The sequence below is a fragment of the Hemicordylus capensis genome, chromosome 1, assembly GCF_027244095.1.
Source record: "Hemicordylus capensis ecotype Gifberg chromosome 1, rHemCap1.1.pri, whole genome shotgun sequence".
In the NCBI taxonomy this organism is placed as follows: Eukaryota; Metazoa; Chordata; class Lepidosauria; order Squamata; family Cordylidae; genus Hemicordylus; species Hemicordylus capensis.
The window spans coordinates 316,055,914-316,076,992 of record NC_069657.1 but is presented as its reverse complement, the minus strand read 5'-3'; the positions used below and the strand labels follow the sequence as shown (position 1 = coordinate 316,076,992).

General features: G+C 51.0%; 1 long non-coding RNA gene across 1 annotated transcript; it reads left to right on the top strand.

Annotated features, from left to right (window-relative positions):
* Nucleotides 1-14,505: 14,505 nt before the first annotated feature.
* On the top strand, nucleotides 14,506-20,573 carry LOC128340987 (uncharacterized). The gene is made up of 3 exons (XR_008314127.1): nucleotides 14,506-14,623; nucleotides 19,892-20,042; nucleotides 20,246-20,573. It is a non-coding gene; the product is annotated as an uncharacterized LOC128340987 (long non-coding RNA).
* The last annotated feature ends 506 nt before the right edge of the window (nucleotides 20,574-21,079 follow it).

The following is a 21,079-nucleotide window of genomic DNA, read 5'->3' as shown; positions in this document are numbered from 1 at the left end:
CCCAGCCCCACACCCTCCTAGGGATGGCCCTGGCTGGAACCCTGATAATCTGTTACTTGAGGCTACCTTATCCCATGGAAAAACTGTCCCTGGAAGCAAGGGAAATGATTTATTTACTGGATAAAATTACATGTTCCATTCCTGTCAGGAATGGAAAATTGCACCATAAGTTTAGGGCATAATCTACTGGGTTCTGCTTATTTTTCACTCTCTCACACACAGACATCATATACACATGGGCATGCATGCATCCACGTACACGCACGTCCCCCACCCCCCTTTAATTCCTTTTTAGTCTTTCATTAACTATTTGGAAGGTATTCCAAACTTTAAAGCTGAATTGTTCTTCTAATTAAGGAAAATGAAATCACCATTCCCTGTATATCAGGACCCTGAGGGAAGCAATCATAAAAGTTGAATTACTTTATGTATTTGTAGGAGTTTGGGAGAACAAATGGAAAAAAGAAAGCACTGGCTTTATTCTCAGTTCCTTATCTGAGGGAAATTTGCCTCTGGTTCAGATTTCCCCCAAATCATTTACGCCTTGGAAATCTCTCTCTCTCTAAATGTAAAATCAACTGAATAATAAACAAAAGGAAAGACATACAGTCTTCCCATTCTATCCTTTCCCCATCCTCTTGCACTCTTCATTGCCATAAATACAAATACAAATACAAAGGAGCCTTCCAGAAAGGTAGTACTATTGAAAGATAAGTGCTTTAATTTTTCCATCCGTGCCAGATACCACATGGGCAAAGGTTTTAGCTTCTCTGCTGCTCAGTCTGGCCCAGTGCTGGTCATGGAGACTGATGTGCATATTGAATTTGCATAACCAGAAGTGTTGACCCTTTTATTTTCTATGGAGGGAGCTCATCCAGGCAAACATTTTTTTTTTTGCATGCACAGACTGGCTCTCTCCACTGAAATGAAGGAGACTTCCGCAATCACAGGGACATCGTGTGTGCATCCAACTGAGTACGGCACTCTTGGACTGGGGTACCTGTCTTTAAGAATGAATACAGTTCTATGTTCTTGATCTGCTGACTACAATTCTAATACTAAAAGCATTTCCTTGGAAGTAAGTCTTATTGACCTTCATGGAACATACTGTACTTCCATAGAAATGTGTTTGGGACAGCAGCACAGACTTTGAATTAAAAATGCACCTTCCCATACTTAATTTTCCTCACGTATCTATAGCATATTCTTGCTTCATTCTAGTGCAGTTTTGGCTTACAGTACAAAAGACAGGCTGGCTCTATTTTTATTTTTTATCAAAGCAGAGCAAAAAGAATAGCATCTTCCACAATGTCAGTTGAAATGATGACCAGAAGTGGTTTTTTACACCATTTCCCCCAGAAGTCCTGGGAAAGGTGCAGGGTTTCCTGGGAATTCCAGTCTTTTCCTGAAATGCAGTAATGGCTGCAGCCCTGGAAAAGACTACATTTCCCAGAAGGTCCTGCATCTTTCCTGGGGATGCAGGGAAATAAGTTTTTTAAAAAAAACACCACACGCACACACTCTCCCCACTTCTGGGAGTCATTTCAAAATGACACTGTAGAAGATGCTATTCTTTTGCTGCACTTAGATAAAAACAGAGCCAGATTGTTTTCTGCTTGTGCCCAGTAAGTACCTATGGGAGTCAGGGGAATGGCCTCAAATTTGAACTTTGCTTTGACCAGGCTGAAGTGAAGCAGGACTTCACTTCACATAAAGCTTCATATTATTTGGAGGGGAGGGGGGGCACTGAGGTGGTCCCAGAACTGAAGCAGGGCTGCTTCACACAGCCTTAGTACTCAAATACTTTTGACTACTTGCTTGTCCTTGTAGATCTATGGAATGTGGGGCTTTTTAAAAAAACCTGTTTAAAAACCTTTTGGTGGAGGTGTGTGATTATATGCTTCCCTCATGGTGAAACAGTATGACCACAGCGGTGTCGCAAATTTTGCACAATTTCATATTTGCACGTTTCCCACAATTATCTTCCTTCTACTTTTTCTAAACATTACTTGGATGGACAATATGTTTATGCAGGTATGTGAAAACCCTTCCTGCGCTCAGGGGCTGGGAAAAGACAATGGGGGCAAGCCAAGGGAGGCCACTAGACAAATGAACACATCTCATAGGCAGTTTCTATTAAATGTGAATCCCTGAGTTAATGTAGAGTTTTGGTTTGTTGCATATTACTTGTATCATAGTCATCTGAAGTAGAGGCATCAGCATTTCTTCAAAATTGTACAATTTAATCCCTGTGGGTTGTGTTTGCCTACCCTAATTTTCAGCTGTTTCTAGAGCATATCTTGCAAGTTAGAGGCTCATTAAACCTATTTCAGTTCTGCACTGACCTGCAGTAAATAGCTTGCACAAACAAGCTGTTTGATTTCCAGTTCCTTGACAGGTAAATTGTCTTCACCACTGCTGAGGCAATAACTTTCTGTTACTGCTGGACTCTAACCAGAAACCTTAGGCTCTCCCAACAATCCACTTATATAGTGCAGTCAATGCAAATTGTTACACATTTGTTGCAGGGAGATCCAGATCCACAAAAGTGGTTCTTGTGCTGCAACAATCTAACTTCTCCCTATTGCTCAAACAGTAAGCCTCTTCTCACAAGTAGGGATGTGCATAAAACCGGTTCTCCCGGTTCGGTTCGGGTCCGAACCGGGTCCGGACCGGACCGGGGTGGTTCGGTTTTGGTTTTGCCAGACCACCCCCCCGGTCCGGTTCGGTTTCGAACCGGTTCGGATCTGAACCGAACCGGTTCGGATCACAAAAAGTGGCTGGTTTTGAAGGGGACATTGTGTTCTACCTGCCACCCAAATTTCAAGTCGATTGGACCTTCCTCTGATTTTTTACAAATTTTTTTCAAAAAATAAATGTTTGCCCATAACTCACAATGTGGAGCCCTTAGGGGCAAAAAAGCTGGGGTGGGTGGTAGCCACCCATGGGTGTCCTCCACCCCAAAAATCCCAAGGCAATTGGTGGCTCCTAGTATTATTGGTGAATTTCTGAAGAAAATTTTTTTCCCATTGGCTAGAATGGGGGTTCGGGGCTGCCCCAGACCCACCTCTGTGGGGTGGCAGCACCCCCAAAGTGGGTCCGGGGCCATGGCAAAAATGCCCTCAGTCCCTCCCAGCAATCCCCGTAGAGATAGGAGTGATGGTTCTGTTGTTTTTCTGAGGTATTCTGAGTGTAGATTCTATGATAGCTTATGAGATTTCCATTGAGACACCATGAATCCACTCTCATTTGCTATCACAGAATCCACACTCACTCAGAACACCTCAGAAAAACAACAGAACCATCACTCCTATCTCTACGGGGATTGCTGGGAGGGACTGAGGGCATTTTTGCCATGGCCCCGGACCCACTTTGGCGGTGCTGCCACCCCACAGAGGCGGGTCTGGGGCAGCCCCGAACCCCCATTCTAGCCAATGGAAAAAAAAAATTTCTTCAGAAATTCACCAATAATACTAGGAGCAACCCAACAATTGCCACCCCATCTTTTTGGCCCCTCTCTCTGGGCGCCCTAACACGTAACACCTAGTCAGTCCATCTTAATGCCTACCTACTACCACCACTCCTATCCAAGCAAGTAAGAGGAGGACACTCAGAGAGACAACACCCACTCTCTGATCTAACAAAAAGGCCACTGCTGTGCTGCCTGCCAGCACAGCAGCAGCAGCGGAGCAGCACACTAAGCACAAGAGCAGCACACACAGAGAAGAAGCAGGAGGCGGAGCAGCAGAGCAGCAGACCTGCCGCTCTGCATGATGGGTGACGTGATGCCCAAAGGAACCACCGCCTCACTCAGTGCCTGCCACTGACTAGGCCCGACAGACAGAAGCCAGCCAACCTGCTCTGCTCTGCTCTGATGCTCCCCATGGATGATGCACACACACCCTACATCTGCATCCCAATGACCAGACCAGACCAGACCAAGTGCGCAGAGTCAGCACAGGCCAGCAGCCACCAGCCCAGCAACAACAACAGCTACTACTGCTACCCCCACAACCAGTGTTGCCGCTACAATAACATTCCCAGTCCAGTCACGCGCGCCACAGCCTGAGCCTAGCACACAGCCAACAGCTGCTGCCAGCCAGTGCCTGGCAAGCCCAGCCAACATGAGGAGGAGAGAGCTAACAAGTAGACGGCGCACGCACATCACCAACCCATCACGACGGCGCACCTGCAAGGGGAGAGGGCACAATTACAGGCAGGAGGAGGAGGAGGAGGAGGAGGAGGAGGCGGGCGAGGCAATCCTAGCACAGATTTGAAAGTTTAAAATCCACCAGGACATCTTCTAGAATCTAGACTTCTGTTTTTTCTACCACCAGCTGTAGTGTCTAGTTAGTCAGTGTGCTGTGCAGCTGAGCTGAGCTGAGCTGAGCTGCATGTGAGGAAGGGTGATTGTAGCTAGTTCTTTAGTTTCAGCAGACTGAGCATTGAGCATGGGCAGTGGCCTTGGGAAGCAACACAATTACACGACACTCACCTGCTGCTGCTGGTTCTAGAAGTTGCCTCTTCTCGTCTTCACCTCTTCGTGTGTGTGTGTGTGTGTGTGTGTGCAGTGAGTGCATGCCTTTTGCCTTGCTGGAAAGAAATGCTTCTCTGGTCCACCACCACATATCTGCTCAAGGACACAGAGGCCCAAGGCAGAGGTGGTGGCACCAGTGTGAGTGCATGTGTGCTGGTGGTGTTTGCCACCACAGGTGTTTTGTGTGTGTATGTGTGCGCTGCTAGCTAGGAGGGGGGAGGGAGGCAGGGAGGGAGGCTGGGAGGCAGGGGGGAGGAAAGGGGAGGGGGATAGGGATGTAGAGGGGATTGAAGGGGGGAGGGTCCGGCTCAGAGTTGGTCAGCCACATATTTGTGCACACACGTGCTCACGTGTGTGCTTCGGTGGGAGAGACCAGACTCTCATCATCTGCCAGACCGGGGTTGGGGGCAGGTGAGGCGGTGGTGGGCTGGAAGGGAGGGAGGATGGAAGGTGGTGAAGAGGAAGGGGAGAGGATGAGAGGGGAAGGATGGAGGGAGGCATGGGGGGGGGGAGGAAAAAAAACATGTAGACAGACACACACCACACTACACACAGAAAGCATCCACACACAGAGACAGTGCTAGGCATCCATTCACACAGACAGACAGACAGACAGACAGACACACAACAGGAAGAGACAGACTGAGCCTGCACCACACACACACACACAGACCCAATTCCCCCCCTGCACAGTTATCAATCAATATGTTGTGTTGGCAGCCAGTTCATTGCTATTCTGATGGTTTTGGGTTTTTTGCCATCAGCCAACATCAACAGTGACCACAATCAAGATGAACATAAGATGATAATAATTCATTCGTTTCATTTCAAAAAATCACCCAATCATCTTCTCCATGTAAACCAAGCCCCCCACACATGATTTCTGGTGACATTTTCAATAAAATCAATTCATTTGGCATTCATCATTTTGTTCTCCCTTTGTCACCTTTTTTTCTTTCTTTTGCATAATTTTGAGGCTTGATTTTGACATGGGGTTTTTAAAGAAAAAATTATTTACATGTTTATTTACATACAGTATTTACATATCTACACTGCATTTTTGAACGTATACCCGCCGCTGCCGCTAAGTCTAGTACTCCGTGGGCTGTGCTACTTTGGGGGGGTGTGCCGTGCCCACGCCAGGTCCCCAAATGCTGACAGGTGGATAGATAAAGGGCCTGTGCTGGTCAGCATTGGGTTTCTTTTTAGGTGGGCGTGGGCATTGTAAACATCTGGCCAGTCGCAGCACTACAACTACTACTACAACTGCATCTCTGTGTGGGCACACTACACGCTGCGACTGGCTGGCACGGCTCAGCATCTGTCACGTCAGCTCAGCTAGAGGTGGAAGGGGGGAGGGTAGGGATAAGCACAGAGTTCGAGCCAGGCAGGTGACCAACCATGGGGCAACCCACGGTAATCACTCGCCCGTCTCAAACTGCAGCTTGGGGTAGCCCAACAGGGGGAGGTTCACCTTAAGGAAGACCAGCTGCTCCACCAGACCAGGGTCCAAGCGGGAGCGAGAGGGTGTCACCACGTCCCCGGCACGTGAAAACACCCGCTCGCTCTGGACACTGGTTGGGGGGCAGGAGAGGAGGCGCACAGCCACCACCGCCAGGTCCGGCCAGACTTGGCGGCGGCTCGCCCAGAACTGTGCGCAGTCCACGCCGTCTCCCTCCACAGGCTCCTCCAAGTACTGCGCAACGCATTGCTCAGCACTGGAGGGGGGCCTGGCAGGTCGAGCCTCCCGCATACCAGGCATGGCGCCATAGCAGAACCGCTGAAACCACTGGGCGGATCTCGAGTCGGTAGCAAATGGCTGCTGCGATGGCGCCGCCTGGGATGCCGCGCTGCTGGACTGGGAAGAGGGAGGGGAAGGGGAAGCTGACGCCGGCTGGCCGCCCATGCTGCTGCTGGGTGCGGGTTGGGCCGCGAGGGCTGCCCCCGCACCACTACCAACACCCTGGTCTCTGCGGGCCCTAGCGGCCTCCTCCTCCCTAACCTTCTCGACCAGGATGCCCTTCCACCTGGGCAAGTCGTCGGCACTCACGGCATTGCCCTTGAGGGCTGGGTGACAGAGACAAGCGAGGACATACTCCTCCCTGTCTCCCAGCACATCAACGAGCCGCTTGTCAACCCCAGACCTCAGCCTCCCAGCCAGAGCACGACCCTCTGGCGTGGTCAGAGAGATATGGAGTCCACCCATCAGCTTCTCGAGACCAACAGCTGTGGGCAGCGCCTGGCTCAAGGGAGTGGTGTCGCCACACAAGCCCTTCGTGGCAAGCTGGAAGGGCTCGAGTGCCGACACCGCCTCGGACATCTGCTTCCACTCTGCGTTCGAGAAGTCGCAGACATCCAAGGACTCGTCCCTCGCCAGGGCGACAAGGGCTCTCTCCTGCTCCAACAGGCGCTGGAACAGGAGGAAGGTGGAGTTCCACCGCGTCTCCACATCCGTAGGGATGAGATGGCGAGGAAGGCCAAGGTCATCCTGCTTCTGGCGAAGCAGTCTCCTGGACTTCTCGCTGCGGTGGAAGTGGGCGGCCAGCTTGCGGGACTTATCCACAAGCGTGGCCGTGGCAGCAACAGCACCTGCGATGGGGCGGGCCCCCTTCTCCTGGGACGCCCTCAGCTCCTTAAGGCCAAGGGCGTCCCTGACGGTCAGATGGAGCGTGTGTGCCATACACCGTATGTTCACACAGTCCATGACTGTCTCGACAGCGGCGGTAACGTTGGCTCCATTGTCGGTGACAATGAAGCCGCGGGAGAGGTGTGGACACCCGCCAATCCACTCCTCTATCTGGCGGTCGAGTACGGCCGCCACCTCCTCCGCGGTGTGCCTCGTGTCCATCGTCTCCACGTGCAGGACGGCCCACCTGTGCCGTAGTGCATCGGGAGCCGCGCCGGACCCGGAAGCATCGCCCGCGGAGGTCCCCTCACTCTCCGGTCCCCACCAGTGGGCAGTGAGGGCCAGGAAAGAAGCGTGCATCCCACTGACACTGGTCCAGAGGTCAGTCGTGAAATGCACGCTTGTCCCGGCCGGAGCTGCACGCAGCTCGGCCGACACGAGCTCCCTGCACCGGCGGTACAGGGAGGGGACCACGTTCCGGCTGAACGTCGTCCTTGAGGGGATGACGTATTCGGGAGCCAGGTATTGGAGAATACGGCGGAAGCCGTTGTTCTCGACCACCTGAAACGGCTGGTCATCGGTGGAAATCATCTCCCCTATGAGGCGGGTGAGGTGATGATGGTCCACACGAACAATACGCTGGCTGCCCGAGGACTGCGTCCACCGCTGGACGGGCAGTGTAGCCTGCCTGCTGGCTGGCACACTGCCGCTGCCCGCCCTAGTGGCAGATGCACAAGGCGCACTAGCGCTGCCAGCCTGTCCCCTGAGACCTGGGTGGTGACGCTCTAGGTGTCTCCACATAGGCGTCGTACCCAGGTGCGCAGGGTCCCTTCCACGGCTGACAAGCATCCTGCAGTGGACACAGCGGGCGTGGAATGGGGCATCTTGAGGGACCTCAAAATGCACCCATGCACCACTGCCCTTGGCCTCCTGCGCCCTGGGCGCCGTCCTAGGCCGTTTCTCGCAGGGTGGCTGCAGTCCTAGGGGGGGGGCGGCCGCCGCTGCCTGCCCACTGCTGCCACCCAACCCGCCCCTTCCGCCCTCCACAGCGGAGGAAGGGCCCGGCTCAACTGGCATCGGAGAGGCAGGCCTCTCCTCCACCACCTCGCCAGACCGCTCCCCACCAGAGTGTCGGGCTTCACGAGGGGGGGCCCCACTGAGCGGCGAAAGGATAGGGGGAAGGGGCCCCAGAGGGAGGGAGAACCTGGCTGCATCGCTGCCAGCCGCACGGTCCTCACCGCCCTCTACCTGCTCTTCCAACTCCACAGTCTCCTCCACCTCAACAACTGGCGGTAGCTCAGCAGCACCTGGTGCCGCCGGCGAGGAGGGACCCGCCACAGCCCTAACGGTGCCTCTGCCTCTGCCGCGATTGGCGGCAGCAGGCGTGGGGAACTGAATCCTGCGCACCAAAGATGGGGCCGGAGCAAAGAATTCTCCAATGGGGAGAACTGGGGTGTCCTCAGGCTCCCCGTGTCCTCTCCCTCCCCGTGCCGCAGGCGCACCCCGCACCTGGCCTCTCCCACCTCTGCCTGCCAGCCTTGAGCGAGCCCTGCCCGCCACACGGCGCTCAGACATGCTGCTAGGTCAGAAGGAGGGAGACTTTAGGAGGAAGGCCAGACAGGGTCAAAAAAATAATTTGGAGGGGCTTAGGGGCCAAAAAAAAGGCAGCTGATTTGGAGGCGGCGGGGGGGAAGTTTGTTTTCAAAAAAGGAAGCCAATTGGGGGGAAAGGAAGACTTTTTGATATGGGGGGGGAAGCCAATCGAAGTGAGGGGGAGGGTGTCCTTTTTGAATTTGGGAGTCAACCACCAAGCCAATTGGGGAGATGGGTCTGGGAGGGTTTTTTTTTTAGAAAAATAGGGGGTTAAAGGGTGGAACCCCGGTGTGGGAGGGTGGCACGGGCAGTTGGGTGGAGTAGTTGTGGTGTGGGTGGCAAGTTTTTAGCTTTTGGGGGGGGGGGAGAGTGGATGGGGGGAGGGCACAGCACCTACCGGGGGTGGGGGAGGGATGCAGTCAACGCTTGGGAACCTGCAGATCAAAGGAGGAAACCCTTATTTAGTGAACTGGAACACAAAGTGTGGGTTCTGGGGGGTGGTTCTCAAGTAATGCTCCTGTGGGGGGAGCATCAAACTCAATGCAGCCTATTTAGTGACTCTAAATTGCACACAACCAAAACCAGAACCCAGTCACACCAACACAGAGGTTGAACCCACCCACTCTGTGACTCTGCCTGCCCAATGCCATGGCAAGCAAGCAGCAGCAAACACTTGATGGCAGCCTCATGGATTGAACATCATGATCATCATCATACGTGTGTATTGGCCCAGCATGTAGTGGCAGCATCAGAGCCCAGCCAGGACCCCACTCAGACTGCCCCAGAGGCAAGGAAGCACTCTGGCATGGCATGGGCCCAGCATGTAGTGGCAGCATCGCATCAGAACCCTGGACCCCACTCAGACTGCCCCAGAGGCAAGGAAGCACTCTGGAAGGCACCTGTTCAAAAACCACCTGCAAGACGCATGCAATGCAACGCAACACACAGCAGCAATTTCTTTACTGGGCATGGGCATGAAGACACAAGTTTTACAACAGTACATCTCCTCTCCAAGGTTCCCTCCCTCCTCCCCACACCCAAATGCATTTCAGAATAGGGGTGTCCCTATTTAAAACCGCCAGCTAGGGAGAGAAAGGGGCAACAAAAGGTGCACAATCGCACACGCACTAACCCCTCTTCTTCCGGTCCTTCTCCTGCCACTCACTGCTGGTCACGGATTCGCCGCCGCCAGCCAGCCACCCTGGGCTGAGACACAGCAGGGCGGCCGCACGAGGCACACAGGCAACCGGGGTAGTTCAACAACGATGGAGGGGCAGAAGTGAGGAGACAACACTATTTGTGTCGCTCAACTCACCCCCAAGCAGAGACAAAATCAACCAAAAACTATAAAAAGAAAAAAAAAACCGATGGCAGCCGCCAGGTGGGTAGGCTACTGTGTGCGGCTGCAGCTGTGGGAGAGGAGGTGGAAAGTGAAGGGGAGCAGAGAGAGAAAAGACTAAGAGAGAGAGAAAAGAGAGGGGGGGCAGGGACAAAGAGAAAGAGAGGAGAGAGAGAGAAAAGAAAGAGAGAGAGAGGAGAAAGAGAGATGATAGAGAGAAAGAGGAGAGAGGAGAAGCGCAGCGCAGCAGGGAGGGGGGATTCAGGTGTGGGGGGAGGACACAGCAGTAGCAGCGGTCCAAAGAGGTGGGGGGAGCAGAGAGGGTGTGTGTGGTTGGGGGCTAGTGTGTGGCAGGGGGCCTGGGGTAAGTGGAGAGAGTCGGGGGCAAGGAGGAAAAGAGGTGGGGTGGGGGGAGCAGAGAGGGTGTGTGTGGTTGGGGCTAGTGTGTGGCAGGGGGCCTGGGGTAAGTGGAGAGAGTCGGGGGCAAGGAGAAAAAGAGGTGGGGTGGGGGGAGCAGAGAGGGTGTGTGTGGTTGGGGCTAGTGTGTGGCAGGGGGCCTGGGGTAAGTGGAGAGAGTCGGGGGCAAGGAGGAAAAGAGGTGGGGTGGGGGGAGCAGAGAGGCTGTGTGTGGTTGGGGGCTAGTGTGTGGCAGGGGGCCTGGGGTAAGTGGAGAGAGTCGGGGGCAAGGAGAAAAAGAGGTGGGGTGGGGGGAGCAGAGAGGGTGTGTGTGGTTGGGGGCTAGTGTGTGGCAGGGGGCCTGGGGTAAGTGGAGAGAGTCGGGGGCAAGGAGGAAAAGAGGTGGGGTGGGGGGAGCAGAGAGGCTGTGTGTGGTTGGGGGCTAGTGTGTGGCAGGGGGCCTGGGGTAAGTGGAGAGAGTCGGGGGCAAGGAGGAAAAGAGGTGGGGTGGGGGGAGCAGAGAGGCTGTGTGTGGTTGGGGGCTAGTGTGTGGCAGGGGGCCTGGGGTAAGTGGAGAGAGTCGGGGGCAAGGAGAAAAAGAGGTGGGGTGGGGGGAGCAGAGAGGGTGTGTGTGGTTGGGGCTAGTGTGTGGCAGGGGGCCTGGGGTAAGTGGAGAGAGTCGGGGGCAAGGAGGAAAAGAGGTGGGGTGGGGGGAGCAGAGAGGCTGTGTGTGGTTGGGGGCTAGTGTGTGGCAGGGGGCCTGGGGTAAGTGGAGAGAGTCGGGGGCAAGGAGAAAAAGAGGTGGGGTGGGGGGAGCAGAGAGGCTGTGTGTGGTTGGGGGCTAGTGTGTGGCAGGGGGCCTGGGGTAAGTGGAGAGAGTCGGGGGCAAGGAGAAAAAGAGGTGGGGTGGGGGGAGCAGAGAGGGTGTGTGTGGTTGGGGCTAGTGTGTGGCAGGGGGCCTGGGGTAAGTGGAGAGAGTCAGGGGCAAGGAGGAAAAGAGGTGGGGTGGGGGGAGCAGAGAGGGTGTGTGTGGTTGGGGGCTAGTGTGTGGCAGGGGGCCTGGGGTGAGTGGAGAGAGTCAGGGGCAAGGAGAAAAAGAGGTGGGGTGGGGGGAGCAGAGAGGGTGTGTGTGGTTGGGGGCTAGTGTGTGGCAGAGGGGTGTTGGGGGGAAGGGGAGGGGGCAACAACAAACAGCAAAGGAGAAACTGGAACAACTCGGGCAGCAGCAGCGATTAGGCTGGATGGGGTGGTTGGGGGAGGAGCTGGGCCTGGGCTAGGGTAGGGTCTGGGAGGAGGGAGGGTGGGGGGGGCAGGCAGGGGGGGGAGGAGGAGGAGGAGGGTAGCAAAATATATAAAGCAATATATATCAAGAGAACACAAGCCAGAAGTTTAAAAAAAAAATTAAAAGAAAGACTATAACCAGCAGAAAAAACTTGGGGGTGGGGGTGTGGGGAGGGGGAACCAAACACAGACTCTGAGGGGGGCCACTAAGTGAACAGAGACAATGAAACCACAATTGCTGCAAATTAATAATAGCAAATGAATAAGTGGAACCAAGCAAAGAAAACTGGACTCGGTTTGGCAGCAGCAAACTTGGGAGAAGGCTGGATGGGGTGGGGTTGGGGTGGGGTGTGGTTGGACTTGGAGGGGCAAGTTTGGAGCAGGGAACCAAAACTGATTATATGGGACAACAAGAAACAACAACAGAATCCTCTGGGGGTGGGGGGGAGGGATTCAGGGAACCAACTCGCAGGGCAGCAGCAGTCAGCAGAAACAAACAAAATGGTACAATTTAAGCAAAACCAGCAAGCAATATATAACTGAAACCAATGGAATGCAATGTGAAAATCAAAAAGTTGGACAACAACAAGGCAGGACAAAGAGCAATAATTAATGGAAGAAGATTTAAAGCAATGAGGATGCAGTGGGTGGGAGTGGGGGAGGGGGAGGGTAGGCCCAAAGGATGAGAAGGGAAAGGGGGGGGGAGGGGGGGGAGAAAAGCAGACAGACAAGGAACAGGGAAAATTGGGGGAAATTAAGAAGAAAGTAAAGTGAAGTAACACACAGTATACAGGCAAGAGAAGAGACAGACAGAGAGAGGAGACACACAGAGAGTCACAAAGGGCTGGTGGACAAAGGATTAGACAGAGCACACACAGAGAGACACAGGACACAGTCAGGACTCACAGAGACACCAGAGCAGCCAGCAAAGGGCAAGCAGGTCTCAGAGATGATCCCACAACTGCAGCCAAGAGAAGTTTCCAGAGAAGAGGCTTGGGTTTATATAGGTTTGAAATTCCCTCCTTTGGGAGCCCCCACCTTTGCACTCCCCCCACGGCCAACAGGGTGCCAGCTCTCAACAGTGCAACAGCCAAGCAGCCTACCAGACCAAAGGACTCATTCTGGCCAATCAAGGATCAATAGCGCAGCCAATACAATGCCTGGAAATAGCATCACAAAATGGATGCAAGGAGGAACAAAAGTTTCGGGAAGGAGACACAAAATGGAGGACACACTTGGAACTTTAAAGAGACACTCCAGAGACTCAATTTCGTTCCCGAACCGGTTCGGGAAACCCGAGCCGGTTCGGTACCGAACCGGCTCGAATTCGGTCCGGCTCGGTCCCCGGGAGGGCCCGATTCGGTCCGGGATCGAGCCGCCGGATCCGGACCGGTTCGGACGAACCGGTCCGGATCCGAACCGAACCGCACATCCCTACTCACAAGCAGGTGAACCGGAGTTTTCTGCCTAGACTGCATGCTCATGTGAACCAGGGCAAATGCCCCAAGTTTGGTAGTCTGAATCTGGGTAATCCTGCTTCTAACCCTCACTCCTAACCCAGGTTAGTGAAGAGCAAGCCCCCCGGTACCAAGGCTTGTTGATCATGTGTATGCTTTTCCTGGTGTTTTCAGGACCTGGCAGTTGGCTATGTTTGTGAGAGAATGCTGTGGCTAGGGTTGTCAACAGTCCCGGATTAGCTGGGATGTCCTGTATTTTGGGGGGAAGGTGGTCTGGGATGCCATTTCGCCCATATATTGGCTCCCCTTCAGCGCAGTTCCACATCTTGGGATTGTTTTTAACCGCCTTGGGATTGTTTTAATGAAAGGCAGTATACAAATTTAACAATTTTTTTTAAAAAAAAAATCACCAGAAGATGGCAAAGTGAGTGCAACATTCTCCATTCAGCCTCCTCCAAGCTGAGCCTCACCTTCTCAGGGTACAGCGGTGGTGGCAGCAGTAGCAGCAGAAGCATGTCTTCCATGCCTCTTAGTGCAGCCGCTTTCTTCTCCTCTCCTTTGATCCCTTCAGTGACCCAGATTCTGGCAGCGCTGCCAGCTGGGTCCCCACTGCCACTGCTACTGTTATGCAAGTAAAGGAGGCTCGGTGTGTGGTCTGAGACACTGGGCGGTGCAAAATATAAAGGTGTACCGGGAGTAAGTAATCCCTCCACAACAACACATTTTTGCATTCTTCCCCAGTGCATGGACCTGCTGCACAGAAATAGTGCATGCAGCTCTCTGAGGGATCAGGCAGAGAGAGGGTCTGTTTCCTATCCCACTCCTCTCTTTTCTGCTCCCTCCCAGAATGCACTCTCTCCCAGACCTGTGGGTTTGTGGGGAATGATCAAAAAGCAGTGTGGATCCATTTGGGGTTGTGTAATCATTTCCCTGGAAATACTCTGTGCAACGCTTGGTGTGTGTGAATGGTCCAGAAGGCGTGTTGTGTACATCACCTCCCCCATGCACTGTGTTGCACTTGGTTTGTATGAATGGTCCCGCCCCTGAGATGGTCCGGCCCCGACTTCTATCCCTTATTCGTGCAATTGAATGTTGGCAACCCTAGTTGTGGCTCAAGGGGCTGCTAGCTGTGAGGAATGTGCCACTCTGCACAGCATGCTCTATGCTCCCATGCTAGCAATGGCTTGAATAGGGCTGGGCTTGCCCCCTCATGGCCAATCAGAGCATGGCTGCTGACATCATGGAGTTTCCCACTTCCTGGATGCTAGTGCATTGTGGGAAAGTTCTCCTGATTCCTAGGGGATTTCCAGGCTCTGAGCTTGCTGCTGCTACTCTCATGTGCATGCTTGGTTTGCAGAGCCCAATGGGGGCTCTGCTCATCTGTCCAATATGGGGTAAGAACTCTTCTAAGCCCCAAACCACCCCCTTCTGATTGTGTGCAAGAGCCCAGTGTTTTGCTGCTGAGAAAAAGCTGTTCTCTGCCCATCTCCAGCTTGCATTGTTATTCTAGGTGCTGTGTTGGATGTGGTTGCTTGCATGGTTATCCCAGAAGCCTAATTAATAGTACCCGTACCATTGTCAGAAATGTTAAATAACCCAATGTTATGTTTGTGCTGTTTTGTGAATTTTTAAAATTAAAGATGTGTTCCCTGCCTGTTTGTTAGCTCTCCTTCAATGCTTGTTTTGTTTTGTTTTAAAATCAAAAAGCAAGTAAGGCTTCTGTAGGTTCCCACAATTTTAGGAAGCTATTAAATTTGTGATAGAAAAAGTATACAATAAAAGATGAATCACAGATTGCTGACTATGGGCTTCCCTCCTGTGCAAAGCCAGCGCTGCAGCATTTCCCCAACCCACTTACAAAGAAGTAGTAAACAGCAACGGATTGTCTCCCCAGCAGGCTGACAGCATCCCATTCCCTGAAATTCAAAAGCAGGGCCTCGTAATGTCACGTGGCTGCCAACTCTTGAAGGACAAAAAGAAAATCTGGCACAGAATAGAAGTAAAAGAAACACTTTAAAAGCAAAGTCTTAAAATAATGTTGGTATAGTCGCGACACTGCTGCAGAACGGCTAGATCCAAACTCCATAGGTAGTAAAGTGGTGAGGATATGGCTTTATTTGTCTGGATTGCTAAATCATATACTCCAGCAGTTTACAATGGGAGATAGGAATGCCCTTGTAATATCCTTATACACTGTCTGAGCCACCCCCTTATCATGTATACACATTACACATTGATTAGGGTTCCATTCCACCAGCTGTATTTGTTTACTATGCAATCAATCATCCTGCACTGATTTAAAATCCAAGAGGGTTTGCTCTTTTGTCTGAAGGTATACTTGAAAAACATAATTGTCCTACAATAGGCCATCAATTCAACAATTCAAAATGAGACTCACTAGCCTATGAAACAGCAGGTTCTATATCAGTGTCTATATGCAAGTATTTATATGCACATGCACTTAGAAGCAAGGTGCATCCACTGCCCCATTCATTGATTTAACCTCTAGAGACCCTGGGGAGAGGTCCAATGTGCTGTGCCATGAGGCAAGCCTTGAGCACAGGTTGTCTACCCATTCCTTGTGAGGGCAGAGTTCTTGTTAAGTCCTCCTAAGGCTGTGGCAAATGTCAGCCAGTAAGTTCCTAATAAACTGGTACCATAAAATGTGGCAGTTAAAGAATATACTGAACAAGCAGCACTCTTAGGACTTGAAGTTGAAAAAAATACTTTTAAAAGTAGCGGATATAGAACATCTTCAGGTATTTGGTCCCTCAAACTAAAAGTTTGCCCAGAATTTCCTGTGGGGAGACAGTATGTAGAGTTATGCCAATGCAGAGTCTGACCCCTGGTCATTCTGGAGTTGCAGTTCTCTTGCAAGATCAGGGTGATCAGGGACATCCCATAAGTAACTCCACTGGGCTGGACCCAACTGAAAGGGAAGGAGTAACATGTTGAACAAACAGGAATCTTATTAGCTTTGTTGTACAGTAGAGATGAGCAAAATGACTCGAGCTCGAAACAGCCGTTTCAAGCTTTGACTGTTTCCCTTAAAATAGAAGGTCTGTTTCAAGCTCAAACCCCCCCACAAAGACCTACCCCATTTTGAGCTCAAATTGTTTTGAGTGTTTTGAGCGCCATTTTTGAGGGCTGTTTTTCCAGGGAGAGCTGGCCTACTGATTGTGGTTGGTGGGTAGACCAGTTCTCCAAGGCAGGCCAGTGCGCCAAATCTGGAGTGAAGGCCTGGTCTACCCATCTCACACAATAGGTAGACCAGGCCTTCATTCTGGACTTAGCATATTGCTCAGAGGATTGATCTACCCACCAACCCTAATCGGTAGACCAGCTCTCCCTAGAAAAACAGACCTCCCAAATGATGCTCATAACACTCGAAACATTTCAGCTTGACGGGTTCAGGGTCAAAACAGTTCAAATTGAGCCAGCTCCAAACTATTCTGGTAAAGGGGAATGCAGTGAGGATTCCCCTTTACCAGCACAGCTAGGGGCAGGGGGGCTGTCAAAAGTACAGAGTGGGGAGAGTAAATCTGTGCTTCCAAGTAGAAGCTGCAGCTTTGGTGGCAGCAATAGGGGGCTGGTGGTGTCTCCCCCCCCCCCGGCCTCCCCCTGAATAGCCTGGGTTGGTGGTGCCCCAATTTGGGCCTTCTCTGCCCTAGTTTTTGCCTCTGCACACACATGGGGGCCATTTGTGTGTTGGCCATTTTGTGGTCACGGAAATGCCCGCTGTGCATGGGTGGAAGTTAGGGTTGTGCATTTCAGATTTTGTTTTGTTTTGTTTTCAGCCGAATCCGAAGGCCCCCCCCCCAATTTGGTTAGGGTCCAAAATGAAGCCCTTCAAAACCCCAGATTTTCTGTTTTGGAGCCAACTTGCTCCGAAACCATAGCCGAATTACAGGCTGCCAATCTCCCCGCCACTTCCCCTCTCCCTTCCACCCTAGTCTGTTCCCCATTCCTCATTGTTCTGTTCTCCTTCCCCCGTCCGTTCTCCTGTCCGTTCTCTCCCCGGCGCTGGACTCCCTCCTTCCCTCCCCGCCATTTTCATCTGCCCCCCTACTCTGCCAGGGCCCACCACCTCTTCACCCCGCCATCTGCTGAACACCCATGATGGCTGTGTGTCACTCTTGGGACAATTGTGCCCGCTGCCGCCAACACTCAGGAGCTCTCGGGCTGGCAAGCCAAGCTCCCTGTCCTTGTCCCTGCCACTCCAGAAACTCCCTGCCACATCCGGGCCTGCTTTCACCTGCCAATCTGCAGGTCTGAAGAGCGGGAAATTCAAACCGACATCAGAAGAAGAACTAAAGGGAGACTCTTGAGAGACTGCTAGCAATTGCAAAACAGGTCTGAATTGCCCCCCGCAAAACAAAGCTTCATTTCTGAAATGGGGTCATTCAATTCGGCTACAAAAACCTTCATTGTGGCATTTTTCATTTCCGGTAGGTGTACAAAATCTTTTGTGCCATATTTGGACACAAAACGTCTCGTAGCCGTATCGAAATGCACATCCCTAGTGGAGGTCACTAAAATGGTCCCACATGTGCACAGAGGCCTTGAACTGGGCAAGAGAAGTCCCCAAACAGGCCCCCGCCAGCCTGGACTTCTCGGGGGGAGGCTGGCGGGGGTGGGGTGAACTGCCAGTGTCACCCTTCCTGCGGCCATAGCAGCTTCTACTTGTAAGTACAGATTTAATCCGTTCCCGCCTGCTCTATACTTTTGACAGCCCCCCTGACCCTATACTGGTGAAAGGGAATCCTCACTGGATTCCCCTTTACTAGTAAAGCTCCAAGCCGATTGAACGACCCCAGGTTAAACTTGAACCAGGTCCAGTTCTATTGGGCCAAAATTAAGCCAAACTGGCAAATCTGGTTTTGGGTACATCCCTATACCTGCCTTGCATCCCTACAGGTATAGGTACATCCCTATACCTGCCTGCACAATGCTGCCCCCATGTGGAAGCCAACCTAATTGCAAACAGACTGGAGTTTACAGCTTGGAGCAGGCCCCACCTCAGCCTTTCACTCATTGGCCAGCTCCCTGGCCCAGGAAGTATAAAGGGATTTCCTGGCTATGGCAGCCTTGCCTCATTATCAAGGTTTGCCTGATCTAATGTGCATCTCTCAGCTATTCCTCTTGAATACCTGGTGTGCCCCTTTGCCCTGCTATAACTCTCACTTCTTGTCTTACTCTTCTGGTTCCTGATCTGGCAGTGACTCCTAGTGTGGTTCTGATCATGTTTCTTGCCTCCATCTAATGAGGATGTGGTTGGCAAAATCTTGTAGAAAACTCTAGAGGTGAACTTCTACTAGTATCTGAACCAATAGTGTTGGGCAATCTGTGATAGACATACAGTTAATAGAAAGGTCTTATGCAGCTACTGGTGTTAGAGCTGACATAATGGCTATTTTGAGTAAGAATCCATGACAATTTTAAAAAAAAGATTTACCCAGTCATCCACTACCAATGAAGTGAAGTCGATGTGGATGCATGGCTAAGGTTTCTTGGTCACTTCTTAAGGGAATACAGGAGCCATAAGTGGGTTGATGGAGTATTTTTAATCTAGAAAGTAATGAAGGGGTTCTGCTATGCTAACTTTGTTTTTCAAGATGACATGATTAAAATTTTGCCTGTCCTAGGAACACTTGAAGACCTTCTCTGTGTGTTGGCCTAGGGGTATGCCCTTACCTTTTGTTGGATGGCTGCCAGATGCATTAGTTTGGTGATCCAGAAAGCTGATACTGGAAATTCCCAGTTGACCTTTCTCTTTCCTGAATGTGATGCCTGCTTGATCAAATTTCTGTAGAACTTCTTCCAGTCACTTAGTGAGTTGCTCCTCATTTAAGACCCTGGTTAACATATCAAATAGGGAACAGTTCCAGGAATACCTGCTAGCAGTGTTTTCATAACCTGTTGGAAAATCCCTGGTGCTACTGAAATTCCAAACTGGAAGCTCTTTATATAAAAGGCTCCTCCATGTGTGACAAAGGCTTGGGCATCAGCAGCAGTGGCCTCCACTACCAATTGCTAATACCAAGCTTGACAAAAATGTTATCTCCTGTGAGAAACGACAGTTTCTGGTTAATGGCACTTGATATAGGCCCTACTGTGATTCCTGCAATATAAACATTGCTGTCAGGTTGCAGGAAAAATAGGTATGGCCCAATTTGTTTGTACAATGGATTTGAGGATATCTTATGTGATGAGCTGATCCAGCTCTGAATCATTCTTTGGGTGCAGCATGAAGGGTACCTTTCAGGCAACCATAAAGTTGGGTCTTCTTGAAGGATCCATTTGGAAGGCCATCAGAGGTTTTTTCTAAACTCCTAATGACTCTGTGAATATGCAAGGAAACTGATGCATTTGCTTCTCTTGTCTCTCCATGTGGACAGTATTCAGCTTTGAACATTAATTCTCAAGAGTTTAAACTAGTTCATACCCAAAAGACATTTATGTCAATGATGAGTAGCCTCGGTCTGACAAAACTGTAGCTGATCACACTTCCAAGTGGCATGCACAATTCATCCAGTGTCGTGCTGGAAAAACTGGAGAAATGTGTTTTCATTTATGATGCGTACCCAAGCCAAGCAAGTTCCATTTTGCATTTCTGAGAATAGGTTTCTACAATACTAATCATTTTGAAATGTTTTCTACAGCCTGAAAATGTTGAGCAGAGTGCAGTTTTTGCAAATCTCATCAAGGGATGTCTTCAATATGAATGGATTGGTGCAAAGTAATTTTATCCTACTCTCTTGGCTTCCTGGAGTTAGCCCTTGACTGACATGTTTTCGCTCTCTTCTTCTTCTTGTACGTATGACATTCAGCATTTCCAAACCTGCATTCACTTTGTTTATGTTGCTCCCCTTAACTTAAGCATGTATGTAGATTAATTGGCTTACATGATCATTTTGATGATGGTGCTCTTTATTTGCTAATGATCTGATACTTGATTTGCTTGGAATGCATGAATGTTGATGGGATGCACATAATGAATTTCTCCTTCCTTGTAGGTGGCTGCTTCAGCTGCAATAGCAGGTCAGATTTGGCTTAGAGAGAAGGTGGCACTGGATTGCAACCAAATTGCAAACCTTCTGAAAGGCGGTATGGCTCTGTCACATAATATGTGATGCTTTCACTAACTTGCTGACCACACATGACCTTGGGCAGAAATGTGCCTTCAGTGGAGTAACTGGTTCAGCATGGGCCTTAATGCTTGGTAAAGCAGGTGCTGAAAGACACAGGACAATATCAAAGATTCTTGCCCCCAAAATAGTGAACACAATGGCATGCTTTTGTTCTGTATCTTCTATTTTATTTGCTTCCATGGAATAAACTAGCCCTTCAACATAAGAGTCTCAAGGTGATGGTTGACTCACATTAAATTTCTCCATATGGTCCAATGCCAGACATTTTAATTGCAGCAGCAGCAGTCTCAGAATGTTGGTCACATAGTTTCAGGATGTCTCCTCAGTGAATAAATCCCACCCTTATTGCCAGACTATTAAACAAGTAAGAACAGAAGCACACATTAGATGCCCTCTAATAACTCAACCATTTATTGCTTACAACTCACTAGAAGAAGCCTAAGGCAGAAAACATTAGATTGGTGTAATAATGAGTGCAACATATCTGAGGACTTTCTCTGGTTACTGGTCCATCTGGGCCTAGGACTATTCACTCTGGGGGAGGTCATGCAGCTTCAACCATTCACACAGGTTTCTGCTATAAAGGTGAATGTGTTTCCTCCAGTTGGCCTGTCCCACTCGTCCTAAAGCCTGCTGGGCAGGCTTGCCTCTTACAAGAGTAGTGCACAACATTAGCAATCACTGTTAAAGCTGCTTCAT